Raw genomic sequence first — 13,572 nt, forward strand, 5'->3', positions numbered from 1 at the left:
TAATTCAGCAGCTTTGTATTTAATTTACATTGTGTTTGATTTACACTGTGCTTAATTTACATCTACACAAGAGCAAGGAACAGAAGTCAGGCTTTGACAAATCCAGGCCATATTTAACCTAGGCAAATTCCTTCCAAAGGAAAAAATGCAGAGCCCCAGTGCTAATATTTCTTTGATGTACTGGAATTTATGGAAGATTATGTTGCTCGTTTATTGTAGTCACAGAGGTCTCACAGGGGGCTTTTGGGGGGCCTTCAGTTTCTTCTGGCAGACTATGAAGAGAATGAAACACACCTCCTGGGCATGGTGAGCACCTGTGTGCTTGCTGCCTGCTTCATCCAGTCATACTGAATAAAGCCTTCACCAGTGCCTCCAGTGCACCAATGCTGTCCTGAGCATCAGAGCCAAGCCTGTGGAGAAGGGAAGGTCTTGTGTGATAATAGGAGAGGGAAGATTAAAGTAGCTTCTCCCAGGTTTCTCTGCCTCCTTCTGCTCTTTCTCCTCCCTTCTCGGCTCGTGAGGTGCCTCTGTCAGCCCTCAGGCAGCTGAGGAGTGTTAGCAACAAGAACATTGCTCCCTGCAGCAGGCGAGGCAGAGCAGGACAGAGGTGGACAGGGGTGGGGAAGCGCATCTTCAGAGAGAGGGATGGGAGAAGGGAGGATGAGGAGAAGTGGAAGGGCAGAATTACATCCCTAAACACCCTTGAACTCTTTAGCACTCTACAAAAGCCCCTTTTCTCTTACTTTTCAAAGTTAGTTACCATACTCATTAATCCACATGCTTTTGCCTTTCCTGTTAAAAGACATAAAATCTGTTTTCCATATGAAATCACCTCAATTTTCTCTATAAAAGTACTTTATATGTTCAACTATTGCAGGACAAGCTCACATATGAATATATCAGGCTCTGAAACATCTAAACTCTATACTCCTGACATGCAGTTACTTGTTCATTAAGGAGAAGGTAGATACATTTTAAAGAACTTATATTTAAAAGGAAGTATTTTCTTTATTTAAGGAAAACACAGGTGTGCATACAGTTACAGGGAATGTATTCATTTATCTATCTTTCATACAATTAAATGATATTTGTAAAAGAGGCCTAATATGTAAAATATGATTGTTTTGACATTTATGAAATGCACTGACTAATAAGATTTTCTAGTAGATGTTCCCTATTGTTCAAGTAATGCAGAAGGAATATCTTTCCTGTCATTTTGCAAAATGCAAAATAATTTCCCAGTGAATGTTCTATATTTGCTCTGTCTCCCTGACATTTTCTGGCAGGGAGGAAAACATGTCAACATTTCATGTAGAGCATGTGAGAAAAATTTCTTTTTCCCGGTGTGATTACATACTCTTGGTATTTCAGCAGTCTGTGGAGAAGAATCCTGTGTATTCATGCACTGACATAGACAAATTATCATTCTTGTTGCCTTCAAGCTATTCAATGACATTATATACCTATCCACAAACAATTGTAATCACTTTGGGTTCATAATTCACCATTCGTTAGAACTTTAATGCAACTTGTTTTTCTTTCTCAGAAACCAGACTTTGCAAGTTTCACCTGGGGATGAAATACTCTGAAAGAAATTTTACTACACTATGGAAATCAAACCTTCAGAACTAAAATTCCAGCAACAACAGTTTTCCAGGATGGTTTTGCATCTTATTTTCTGATTTATTTTATTTCATTATGTATTTCAATAGTTATACTACTTTTTACAGAATTTCTGGGTACCGGAGTTTCCTTTGCAGTTTAATATGACTCCAAAGTGTCAGAAGTCCAAGGTGGGTCTGTCTTCATTTTCTCTTGAAAGCAAACATCCAAATGCATGAAAATGGGCTTTGGCTTTTAAATGCAGTGTTTTGTTTGAGCAGAAGCTGTAAACATTATTCCAAATATCAAGCTGTTGGCTTAGACATAATGTTGGTGCAGTTTTCCTGTGAAACACTTTTTTGCAATGTGAGATTTTTTCCTTCAGGCTTGCTTTTGGTCCAGCAAAGACATCCTGGGCTGTAAGGAAACCTTTAAAACCCTCTCTGAACCCTAGAAGTCTTTGTTTTAGTAACCTCTAAAGCCTGTATCCCTTAGGGACCTGCCACAAAGCCCACGAAGTTTTGGTGGGTCTGCAGGCTTACTCCTTGCTGGCTCCCCTACATTCCCTCTCTTGATGTGCTCTTGAAGCCTCCCCTCCAGAGAGTATTTCATTGCCTTTAGGAGCAGGGAAACTCATCTCTCTGCAAAGGGAGAAGCACACACTGAAACCAGTGCACTGCTGGCAGGATATGGTGAGCAGAATGCTTCCTTGCCACCCTCGTGCACTATGTTAAAAGGAGAGGTGTGAGCAAAGTAAAACAAGTGTCATCCACTGTATCTTGAAACAAGTCCAGTAATATGGTCATTGTATGAAAACAACTGGAATGACACATTTGCAAAATAGGCACTTACTTTTTGCCAGCTGCCTTTGATTCAAAACCAAAATCTACAACTGGTATAGACTACCAGAAAGAAAAATGATGCATGTAGAAAAGAAGATGGAATAAAAGGGTTACTCCAAACCCTTACCATACTGAACTTGCTTTATGATGCTTGACTTGTTTACTTTTTTCCTTTACTTTTTTTCCTTCCATGCAATTACAGTTCCTGTGTGAACTAGCAGTTGTCACTAGTGCTTTTACAGCAGCACCTTAAAGATTCATTTGTTATAGTTTCAATTGGGGTAAAGCAAACCCAAGAACTTCAGCTGAGAAAAACCTCTGAAAATTTACAGTGAGCTTGTGTGCTCCATTTTCAAACATGGGCAGCAATATCCTTTGGAACATTCTATATTTAAATTTCAGCAGTGATTAGTTACTCACTGACCACAAATGCTCCATAAATGTCTTTGTACAGTACCTGCTGTGCAAGAATTGGACTGAGATGTTCAGACTTGAAAACTGATGTCCAAATATCACTGGCAGAGGTGTGATGAGGAGAGGCAGTGGGAACACAATAATTCCCTCATGCTCAGTGCATACTTTTCTGTAGGTTTTGATCCTGTATGAAACAAATCTGTGCTACTAGTTACTGTCATCTGGTCCTGGTGCTAGCTGCTACTACAGGGTGGTTCACTTACCTCACAGCTCTGAGCTAGGTTTGGTATTGTCAGCATGTGCCCATTTCAGTGGGGGCTGACACAGTCAGCAATCACATGGAAGTGCTTGACCTTCTACAGCAGGAGCATTACTGTTGTTTCACTCTGTTAATAATAACTTCCACTGACTCAGGCTTTTGTTTTTTACCTCAGAGGTATGAGGGAGCTTCAAGTCTTCCCTGTTCAGACCCTGAAGAAGCATCTGAGAGTTTTGCTGGATTGGGAGGAGTAAGAAGGTGACATGTAAGCACACCGGGATCATCTCCATGGTAGCTGCTTCTTGCTGCCCCTGTGAATTTTATGTTTTAGAGCAAAAAGCATGGCAGTATCATGGCTCAGGTGAGTGTTTACATGAACACAAGCACAGGTCTGCACTCAATGTAGTTTGAATTAAAAGACTGCTGTCCAAGCAAATGGCATGTACTACCTCTGAGCATGTGGAGGTGTCTTGGAAGATATTCCAGATCTCGTCAGAGCAGCTCTAGGTAAAGGCTGGGTGTGAAAGCAATGACCCCATCAGGTACAGGCTGCGGCAGCCCCAGGAGGTGAATCAGGAGAGGCAGCTTTGTGCCCCAGTCTGGACCTCTGCCTGCTGGGACCTGCAGGACAGGGCTTAAGAAGGAAGGCACAGGTGGGTGAAAGGCTGGGAGAAATGCTCCCATAGACCATTCCTTCCCTAGGAGCCCTAGTATGGGGAAGTGTAATACTGGATTTCTTTCAGAGGTCTCAGAGGCTATGGTTTTGGTAAAGCTAAGCTGGGCTATTATCCTCCAGTAAACATCAGTGTAAATATCCATTTTAAGCCACTAGAGTAGATTGAAACATTGCATTTGAATTACTTGTAATAGCTAATTTGTTGATCTACACAAAAGGTTAGCTGCAATTTCAAAGCTGGTTCTATTAGATTTCATATAATGAGACACTTTATCACATTATAGGGCAGCAGATCCCATTGTTTGTCTGTTGTTTCAAGTGCTTTACTTTGCCATTGAGACCTTGCCATCACACTGTCTTGGTGTCTGTAATCTGTTCTGTGGGTCAAAAATGGGCGTCAAAGGATTTTTTTTTTTTTTTTTTTTTTTGAGTCAGTCTTCATTGTTACAAAGGCTTTGAGAAAGTTTCTGGTATTTTTGTGAAGGAAACTTGTAGGAGACAAAGCAATAATAGGCTGAAAAATAAAAAGCTCTTTCCCAAGTAGCATAATATCACTCTAACCTCAGGCTGTATCACAGTGAAAATTACTAGTTAGGGTCTTTTATTAAAATATTTTCTATCAACCTGCTTATTATATTATACAAGCGGAGGTTAAAAGTGACATGTTTGCATTGACTGCCATAGAGATGCTGTTTTCTTTGACAGACACCTGTTACTCAATTATCATTATCTCACATTTCTTAATTTTCTAGTCCAACTCTTAATAAGGTCTCCAGCATGGAAAGTTCTGTTCAGCAGCAGGCTGGGAAACATTCTCCAGCTCTTTTGCAGAGGGAACTTCCAGGACATGGTCTCCATTAAAAGAAATGATCAAGTTTGTGCCCCAGCAGTTCACGATTCTCAAAAACATGCTGCTATTTTAATGTTCATGTTATTTTCCCCCTAAATATTTAGGCTGTGTCATGGCAACAGCTGCTTTTAGTTCTAAATTTGTTTTCCCATCTTTCATTTAAGAAAAAAATGGCTGTTTCAGTTTATTCTCCTTAAATTCAATATTTTAAACTTTCATTAACTATAAACACCTACCTCAATGGTTTGTGATCTGCTTTGGATTCTCTATGCAAATGGAAATTGTTATTAATTATGAAGAGGCACCTAAAACTATAAGATAAAAGAAAATATAAAGTATGCACAGTATGTGTTGTAGGTTTTTTGGAAGGGGGATGAAAAGTAGAGGGTAAGTAGGAAAATCAGTGTTCCCAGTACATATTTAAAAATCAAGGAGTAAGCTAAAAATAATCGTATCATAACAGGGACAATCAATGGTCCAATTTTTTCCAGTCCAGTTAACTTTATTATGTTTGCATGAGTGTAAAGCAGATTGAATAATTGAATGTACAAATTCTTGATATCAACAGCTGAACATTTTATTGCCCAAGACAAGGCTAAGGAAAAGGACATTTAAGATCCTTAAATGTAACTCTTAATAAATGTGTTGCAATTAATTGTTACTAGTGTCATTATTTCTGTATTAGGAGAGTGCTGGAAGTAAAATGTAGTGGATTCAATAATAAGTACTTCTGAAGTGCATTTGGATGATTGCTCACCTTGGTCAAATAAGAAGAGACTTAATTCTGAAGCAGAAATCTTACATTCCTATTCTGAGTAGTCTGATCAGCAAGTAAATCAGGCAAACAAATTTAATGAAAAAAGTGCATGCAAGTGTTTTGCCTATATAAGCAATACACAAGATCTTAATGGGTATTTTATTAAGAAATAAACTGTTCTACTCAAATTCTCATTACCAACTGATTATTATAAATATTTATTCAACTTGTATTTTATATATAATTTATAAGGGAACAGGACAATGTAGAAATATAAAAAGGTGCAATGACTTAATATAAAAAAGGAAATTTTTTGACTTTTTTAAAACCTTCTAAGTCTAAGAAAACCCTACTACTCTACTACCTAGTAGTAATGAGACTTCACCATTAAGTTGAAACGTGCTGCTATTTTTAGCTCTGAAGTACTACTGCTTAATGGCATGGTTAAGGCATGGTTAAGGATGGTTAAGGCAAGGTAAGTACTAATGGCTGATGGAGAACAAAAAGATTTATAATTGGATTATGCTTATTATCAAGAAACTACACCTTGCCCCAGGAGGAACATACATAATAAGCATACAGATATTTCATACCAGTTTATTCTATACCACACCTTCCCCTACTTGTTTTAGAGCAAGAGCATGAATCTGTACATGCCACTGTGTTGTACTGATTTGCACAGAACCTGCTTGATTGCTTGATCCAGGAAAGCTCCTTTCACTCTGTTAGTGGAAGTAACCATGTCATTAAAGTTAACAGTTTGTCATATGTGCATCCTCCTCTGAATCAGGGCTGTTAGCATTGAATAGGACTAGGAGTTGATCCTAAACTCTATGTCTTCTTTGTAGAAATTTCATGATAAAATACTTATTATGCTTCTCTAATCTTAATGTTTTTTCAATGTTTTAAACAATTTCTGTAACAGTTTTTTCCAGCTGGAAAGTATAATTGCAGGTTTTCTTCCTCTTCTGATGCAAGGCTTACAAACACATTCCTTAAGATCATTACATTATCTCAAGTACCTTTAAAAAAGCTTCTTTCTGATCAGCTCAATGTTCTGTGTGTATATGAGATACAGATAATAGAGTTATTCACATAAATTTGCATTAATGGTACCGCATTTCCTTAAAAGACTAAATTTAATCTTCATTTCAAAAAATGAAAAAGTGTGACCAATATTTTTCTGATAGGCACACTAGCTGAGCATCAGATTTTTATGGCTGTTTGTCAAAGCAGATAGAAAGTGAAAGCCTTTTCTTTAAGATTTAGGGTAAAACTTGGAAATTGTAAAGGCAGCTGAGGTCCCAGTCTTGAAAGCCAGTTGGACCACATCTACATTGCTATGTGCTTTCATGTGTTTTCATGTTTCAGTTTGTCTGCTTCTGGCACAACATCAAGTCTCACATTGCAGTGCAGATTCTGCTCATCGCTTTTGGGGGCTTTTTGGGGGGTACTCCCCCCTCACCCTACGGTTCTGAAGATTTGGTGCTAGGGATGATGGGCCCATAACATCTCAAAACTTGCAGGTATTTCTAAGGTTTTCAAGTAACACTAAGTCCATGTCCCTGTGCAATGTCAGTAGTTTTAACTTTGCTCTTACTTGAGGCACTCTGGAGATTGCACACTGGTTGTTTTCTTTCCTTCCACCTTGCTGCTGTTCATTCCAGCTTCCCTTTATGCTTGCCAAGCATTTGTACAACAGGCAGATGTTCTGTGACATGCTGGATGCTGGACAGATTAACTCTTCAGTTGTAAGGTAGATTCGGGAGAGGTAGGATTTTATCAGCGTGGAGCACAAGGGTGACAAGCAGTGTCTCCACATCTTCCATCCCTGGAGGCAGATAGATTTCACCAGCTGCCCTAGGCCACCAGAAATGGGACACTTCTGCCCTGAAGGGGAAACAGTTGCCAAATAGAGGAGGTTATCCCTAATAGCTCTAAGTCCATGACTGGGTCAGCACTGGCCTGTCATTATTCCTGGGCTAGTGAGGATTCATGAGACAATCAATCATATGGCCTGTGTGTGGATAATGGGTATAACTAATGCGCCTGCAATAGCAGCTGGCTTTCTGATAATGGACTTCCCAAAGTGCACTGAGTGTCATTAATAGTATTCATGGCTGCAGGTTGCTTGCCAGAAAAAGTAAGTAAATACATTCATCAGAACTCATCAGACTGGCATCAAAATGAAATATGCAGGAAAGACACACGAAGAAACCATAAATACCTCAGGAATCTGAGGGGCCAAATAGAGATTGTTTTGCATGGGCTGTTCTCTGTTACTGTGTCTTCTGGAGACACTGAGGTGAACCCTGACAGGCTGCTGAACAAGGAGCATAGGAGAGCTGAAAGCAAAACTGGCACCCTCTAAAGCCCTGTGCCCTCACCCAGGCAGCATGCTGAGAACAGGCAGAACCAGGACCCCAGGAAAAATAGCTTTCTAAGTTTACCACACAGATTACCTGTCATCCTTAATTTTGGATTGTCAGGGAAAGATTGTCAGTTATTTATCTGCTCTCTCTCTCTCTCTCTCTCTCTCTCTCTCTTGTTTTCCCTGTCCCTCCATGAAACCTGCCTTGGATCATGAAAGACTGAGGGAGAAAAAGGTAACATCTGAACTCTTCTCAAATCTGAAAGCAAAATCCTATTTCACTACAGGCAGTTTCCTTGACAATAACAATCTCATTAGTCACAATGAAATCAGAAATCATTGTCCATAATGCCTGCAGTCTAAACAGCATGAATGGCAGTTAACAGGGCCTGGATTTGTTTCCTCCAGATTGTCTTCAGTCTTTTCCCTAAGCATTCTTCATCCCAGGATGCCCATTCTTTTCTGCAGGCTGATCCTGAGCTTTTAACACCCGGAGTTGTTCCCAAAACTACATTCCTTTTCTGCTGCAGGCTTTATCTCTTTCCTGTAAAAGTCAGCTTGACCATGTTGAGAACCAAGCATTAAAATGAAAGCCTTTCTTATGCTGACCACAGAAATTAAGCAGAACTTAAATTCTGTGGAGCCTTCCTCCATGCAGGTGGCAGAGCCCTGAGTGATGGGTATCATGGAGCTTGGTGCTCCTGAGTAGGACTGTACAGAGGGTTGTGATCACTTAATGCTCTATGTTATTTATAATTCAATATCAGCACAAAAAGGCAGCATTAAGTCAGGGTATTAAATATTCGTGTAATTTTCTTTTTTCATTACATTGGTAATTGTGTAGCACTTTGCAGCTGATTTACACTATACATTTTTTGTGCAAACAAAACAGTTATAAGCACTAATTAGAGTATTTTGTTTTAGCAGCGCACAATCCCCAGAATTTTGATCTTGGGTACCTATATCTCTTCAGAGCTTAAAGCTTGAGCACACAGGGAAATAGTGTCTCTTTGTCTTGGAGCAGGTTGCAGAAAGAGGAAAAGGCAAGTAGGTAGTCCCAAGAAGTCTGCTGTCTAATGGGATTTGTGTTTGTTTGGCACAAGGATGCTGTAATGACCAAGAATATACATCCTCTTCTTCTAAGTCTGAGCTTGTTTGCTGTAGTTCAAGGATCTGAGATAAAACCTTAAAAATGTTTTCTTGTAAGGGAAATAGAGAAAATCTTCCTGCCTCCTTAAAACACCAGACAGCTAAATCCAAAGTCACACAGGTACATAACATGGGCAGCAGGTGGATTGCAGGTTCCTGAACACACACAGTCCATCAAACTCCCACCTTCTCCTCTTGCTTATTTGAAGGCTGTAGCCAACTTCCCTAAATGAATTGTGCTCATGTTTTGTCTGATTCCTAAATCTTTTTGGAACTGACAGACCAGGTAACTTGAGTTTTAACTTCCTGATGGACCCATTTCCACAGGCAGGCTCAGACATCCTCCTCCCTTGCTGGACTCCCCAAAATGCAAGAGATTCATGGGACCATACACAGAGCAAGCCAAAGGGACCATGTCTTCTGCACTGGCCTAAGGTGGATATTCCCAGTTGGGGCTGATGATGACTGGCTACCACTCTGTGGCAGGATGTCCAACTATTTTTTTTTAACATTTGTTAAGAAAAGTCCAAAACTATCTCTAAAAAAAATCAAAAAAATCAATTGTTGGTATACTCCTTATGTCTCATCTGAACTTTTTGACCTGATGTTCAGCAATGTGACAATAGCTTTTAAGATAAGACATTTTTTTAATAAAAGGAAAATGTCGAAAGAGAAAATGGAGGAGCAGTGGGCAGAGAAGATGCTGTATGGAGTTCATCTCTGGTCTGCCTAGTGCTCAGTTCTGGCAGGATTGATATCAGTTTTTTAATGAAATCACATCACATTTTTAATGTGACTTGCACACATTTATGTAACACTTAGTAAGAATACAATAACACAGCCTTAGGTTTGCATTGGTGACCAGTCCACCTAAAAGAATCAGAACTTACCCTTTTCCCTAGATGGCACAGCCAAATACAACAGAGCCATCAACAACAATGTGGTATCCTCAAATATTTTAATCAAAATGATAAGGAAGTTCTGATCCAGAAACCCATAGAAGTTGCAATATCTTAATATTATAAAAGTTATTTTAGGTAATTTTAGACTTTTATTTGCTGAAGAGATTTTCCTTCACACCTTCTAAAGCTCCTTGTAGTTAAAAATGTGTATGCAAACATAAAATTATCAGTTACTTAGTAAAAAATAAGACAAAACAAACCTAGAGGTTTAGAAGACCTAAAAGCTGAGGCATCTCTCCTAGCTTAGAGGTAATTTATAGTGCAAATCTCCAGTTACTGAGAAACATCGTAATCCTCCAGCAACTGAATCCTCTGCCTGACCATCTTCATATTGCTCCTGCCTAACTTTTAGGAAATGCGTAAGAAAAAGGAAATTAAAAAAAAAAAAAATCTCTCCTTTAGAATGCTCATAGAATAAAACCTTTCCTTGGGAATATGATACTTCTTTTGCTTTTGATTAATTCTAGGGTTGTACATGCTTCAGATGACCTGCATGTTGCAGTATCAAATAAGAAGAAAGAGTACTTCCTTGAAAATCAAGATTTGATTAGTTTAAAATTCTCTGGGGAAAAAAACTGTAGACAGAAAATTGTCAGGAAGTTTAAAGCTACCTGTGTGATATATTCACCATAAAATGCACATCTAAATCAGGTGGGTCCTTTCTTCTATTAGGAGCATTGGGATATGCAGAAACAGTTGTTCAGTGTAAAACAGCTCATGTGAGTTAGAGAAAGCAATTAAATTAACTTGAGCCAGGCACCCATGCAAACTTCTCCCATGGCAAAGAAATGTGGAATTATAGTGTCATTGCCTTAAAGGATTTATTTGCAAAGTACCACATAAGACAGAGAGAAGCATACATATTCTATTTAATGATGCAAATATTGTCAACTATTTAATATGTAGTATATTTGTTCCTGAGAAGCCAGTGATATTTAGAAAAAGTAGGACTTATCCCTCATTTTGAAACACATTTCTGGAGCAAATCCAAACCAGCAGCTGGGATTTTATGACTCCTGCAGAATCCTGAAAAATCCCACATTCAGTCCTAAGGAATTCTTATTCACATTCAAAGTGATGACACTATAAAAAATAGCTAGAAAATGGCTTATTGTGGACTGAAGAGTAGAGCAATCTACTTCTTTATTCCTCTGACCTGCAATTTTGCACAACTCCAGTGCTGGCAAAAAAAATCAACTGGAGGATCAGAACTACAGTGTTAAGGCTCAATGTTTGTATTTTTATCATTCATAATGGAAATGTTAGGAGTAAAAGGTGGACATCAGAGGTAGTATGTAAGATTTAGGACATGCATGACACAATCATCTGGAGTTTTATTTCATTCCATGGCCCTTGAAAGTCCAGGTGTCTCTTAAGAAATGGCAGAGGTAAATGCCAAAGTAATTTTCTTTTTAAAGTAGTTATATTTCTATGCACTTTATTGCCTTTAAACCTGTTCCTGGCTGTATATTCTACAGGAACTCTTGGGACAGTTTTCTGCACCTGCTCCTTGTGTTGGTGCCTGCTGGGCTGAATAGCTGCAGAGCCTTCTCTCTCCATTTTCTCTGCCTGAACACCCCAAAGGCATTGTGTGGAAGTTTTGCCCTGAGTGAGCAAAGAATCTAGCTGGAAATCTTTATTTTATAGTGCTTAGAAATTCACATACACACTCATATTTTTCTTTAGAAATACCAATAACACCGCCCCCAGCACACCCCAAACATTATTTAAGTAAAAGGACTATGAAAGGAAGGAGAAGATTAGCATAAATATATCTCTTCTAAAAGAAAAGACTATATAATTGTGGTTCAAATATGCAGGAAGTCCAAATTCAGCGTCCCCAATAATGAAACAAAAATATCAATAGTCACATGATTCAAAGCTGACATAAATCCAGTCTGACACTTGTAACTTGGTAAAACGTTTTTGGTTTGTTAACAGCACGTTGCTGGGTTTTGGTCTAGATCAGGTATCACCTGGCTGCAAGAGTGTTGTAACAAAAGGAACTTTTCATCCCATACTCTTAATCCACCTGAAATCCAGGATATGCCTCCTCTGTTTGGATCACTGGTACTGCTCAGTGATCCTGCAGCATTGCTGATGACAGGACTGCAGCCCAAGTGCAATCAAGGAAAAGCCAGGAGCTGCAGCTTTCATCAATGGGATTTTAAACAAGGGGTTTTCATGAGTACCAAGACACATTTTGCTTGACATGCTGGCACAAAGTCAACACGGAAGAATGCTGTGTCAGGAAACTGTCATGATATTTACAGCAGAAATTAAACCCTTCAAATTTTCCTCTGAATGAAGGGTTCACATATAGTTGTTTGATTACATAAAATTAGATAATTTCTATAAATGTGAGGATGTTACAGACAATATAAAAATAATCACAACATAATTGTTAGGCAGGATGAAGCTCTTATAAGAGTGCACTCCCAAAAGTGGCTCAGAAAATTAAAAAGCTTCATCTGTATTGCTATCATTATTTTCAAATGACATTCAAACCTGCCACTTTGAATTTCTTTTCTGTAAAAAATAAAAGGAATATTTAATCATCACAACATTAGTCTCCTGTTAGGACATGGCTGTGTCAGAAATAATTTTAGTAGTGAGATTTAAGGCCTTTTAGTCAAAAGGAACTGCCTGTAGTACTGACAGAAATTTGACCTGTCACAACCGGGTCCTGGACTCTTTATGGTGCAAATTCTGGTTTATTTGATCGGGGCCCGTCCCTGCCCTTCGTGGGAGCTTGCTTCTGTTTTAACTCCTTGTAGCCCAGCTTTCGCACACCTGGGTGCGGGGAAACTGGCCGCTCGGGAACTGCGGAGGGAAAGGGACGAGCCCTTGTGACTGCAGCGAGCCGAGGGACCGGCGGCACGGCCACGCGGGGGCCGAAACTCAGACCCTCGCAGCGGTGCGGAGTTTCACGGAGTGTCACAGCCACAACCACAACTACAGCCCCAGCCCCGCTCCCGGCCGCAGCCCCCGGCCCGCTCCCCCGGCGTGGGGCCGCTCCGGGCCCCGGCCCGCACCTGGCGGGCGAGAGGCGCCGCGCCCGCCCCACCTGGCCCGGCCGTGCCCGCCCCGCGCCCTCCATTGTGCGGCCGCCGCCTCGGGCCACCTGCCGCCGGGCAGCGCTCCGCGCCTCCTCTGCCTCCCACAATCCCCCCGCCCACCCCCTCCGCTCCCCGGCTGAACCGGGGCGAGCCCGCGCCTTCCTTCCCCGCCTGCCTCCCTCCCGTCCCCCGGCTGGCGGAGCTCCGCCGCCTCCCCTCCCCCGCCCTCTCTCTCCCTCCCACCGCGCGGCCGCCGCCCCTCCGCCGCTGCCCGCCGGAGCCACCGACTTCCCCCGAGCGCGGGTCGCCGCCGCCTCGCCCTGCCATGAGCCGCCCCCCGTCGCCGCCGCAGCAACGCTGAGCGGGCAGCGCGGAGCCATGCCGGGCTGGAAGAAGAACATCCCCATCTGCCTGCAAGCCGAGCCGGAGCGAGGTGAGCGCGGAGCCCCGGGGGCGCCGGCCGGCCGGCCGCCGCCAGGGAAGGCAAGGCGGGCGGGCGGGCCGGGGTCTGCGGCGCCGCCGGGTGCCCCCTCCGCAGCCCGAGGCCGGGCACGGCTGCAGCCGCCCCGCGGTGGGACGGACGGGCGGCCGGCCCCGCGCCTTCCATCTTGCTCCGCCGCCGCGGCGGGAG

The sequence above is a fragment of the Poecile atricapillus genome, chromosome Z (genome assembly GCF_030490865.1).
Source record: "Poecile atricapillus isolate bPoeAtr1 chromosome Z, bPoeAtr1.hap1, whole genome shotgun sequence".
In the NCBI taxonomy this organism is placed as follows: domain Eukaryota; kingdom Metazoa; phylum Chordata; class Aves; order Passeriformes; family Paridae; genus Poecile; species Poecile atricapillus.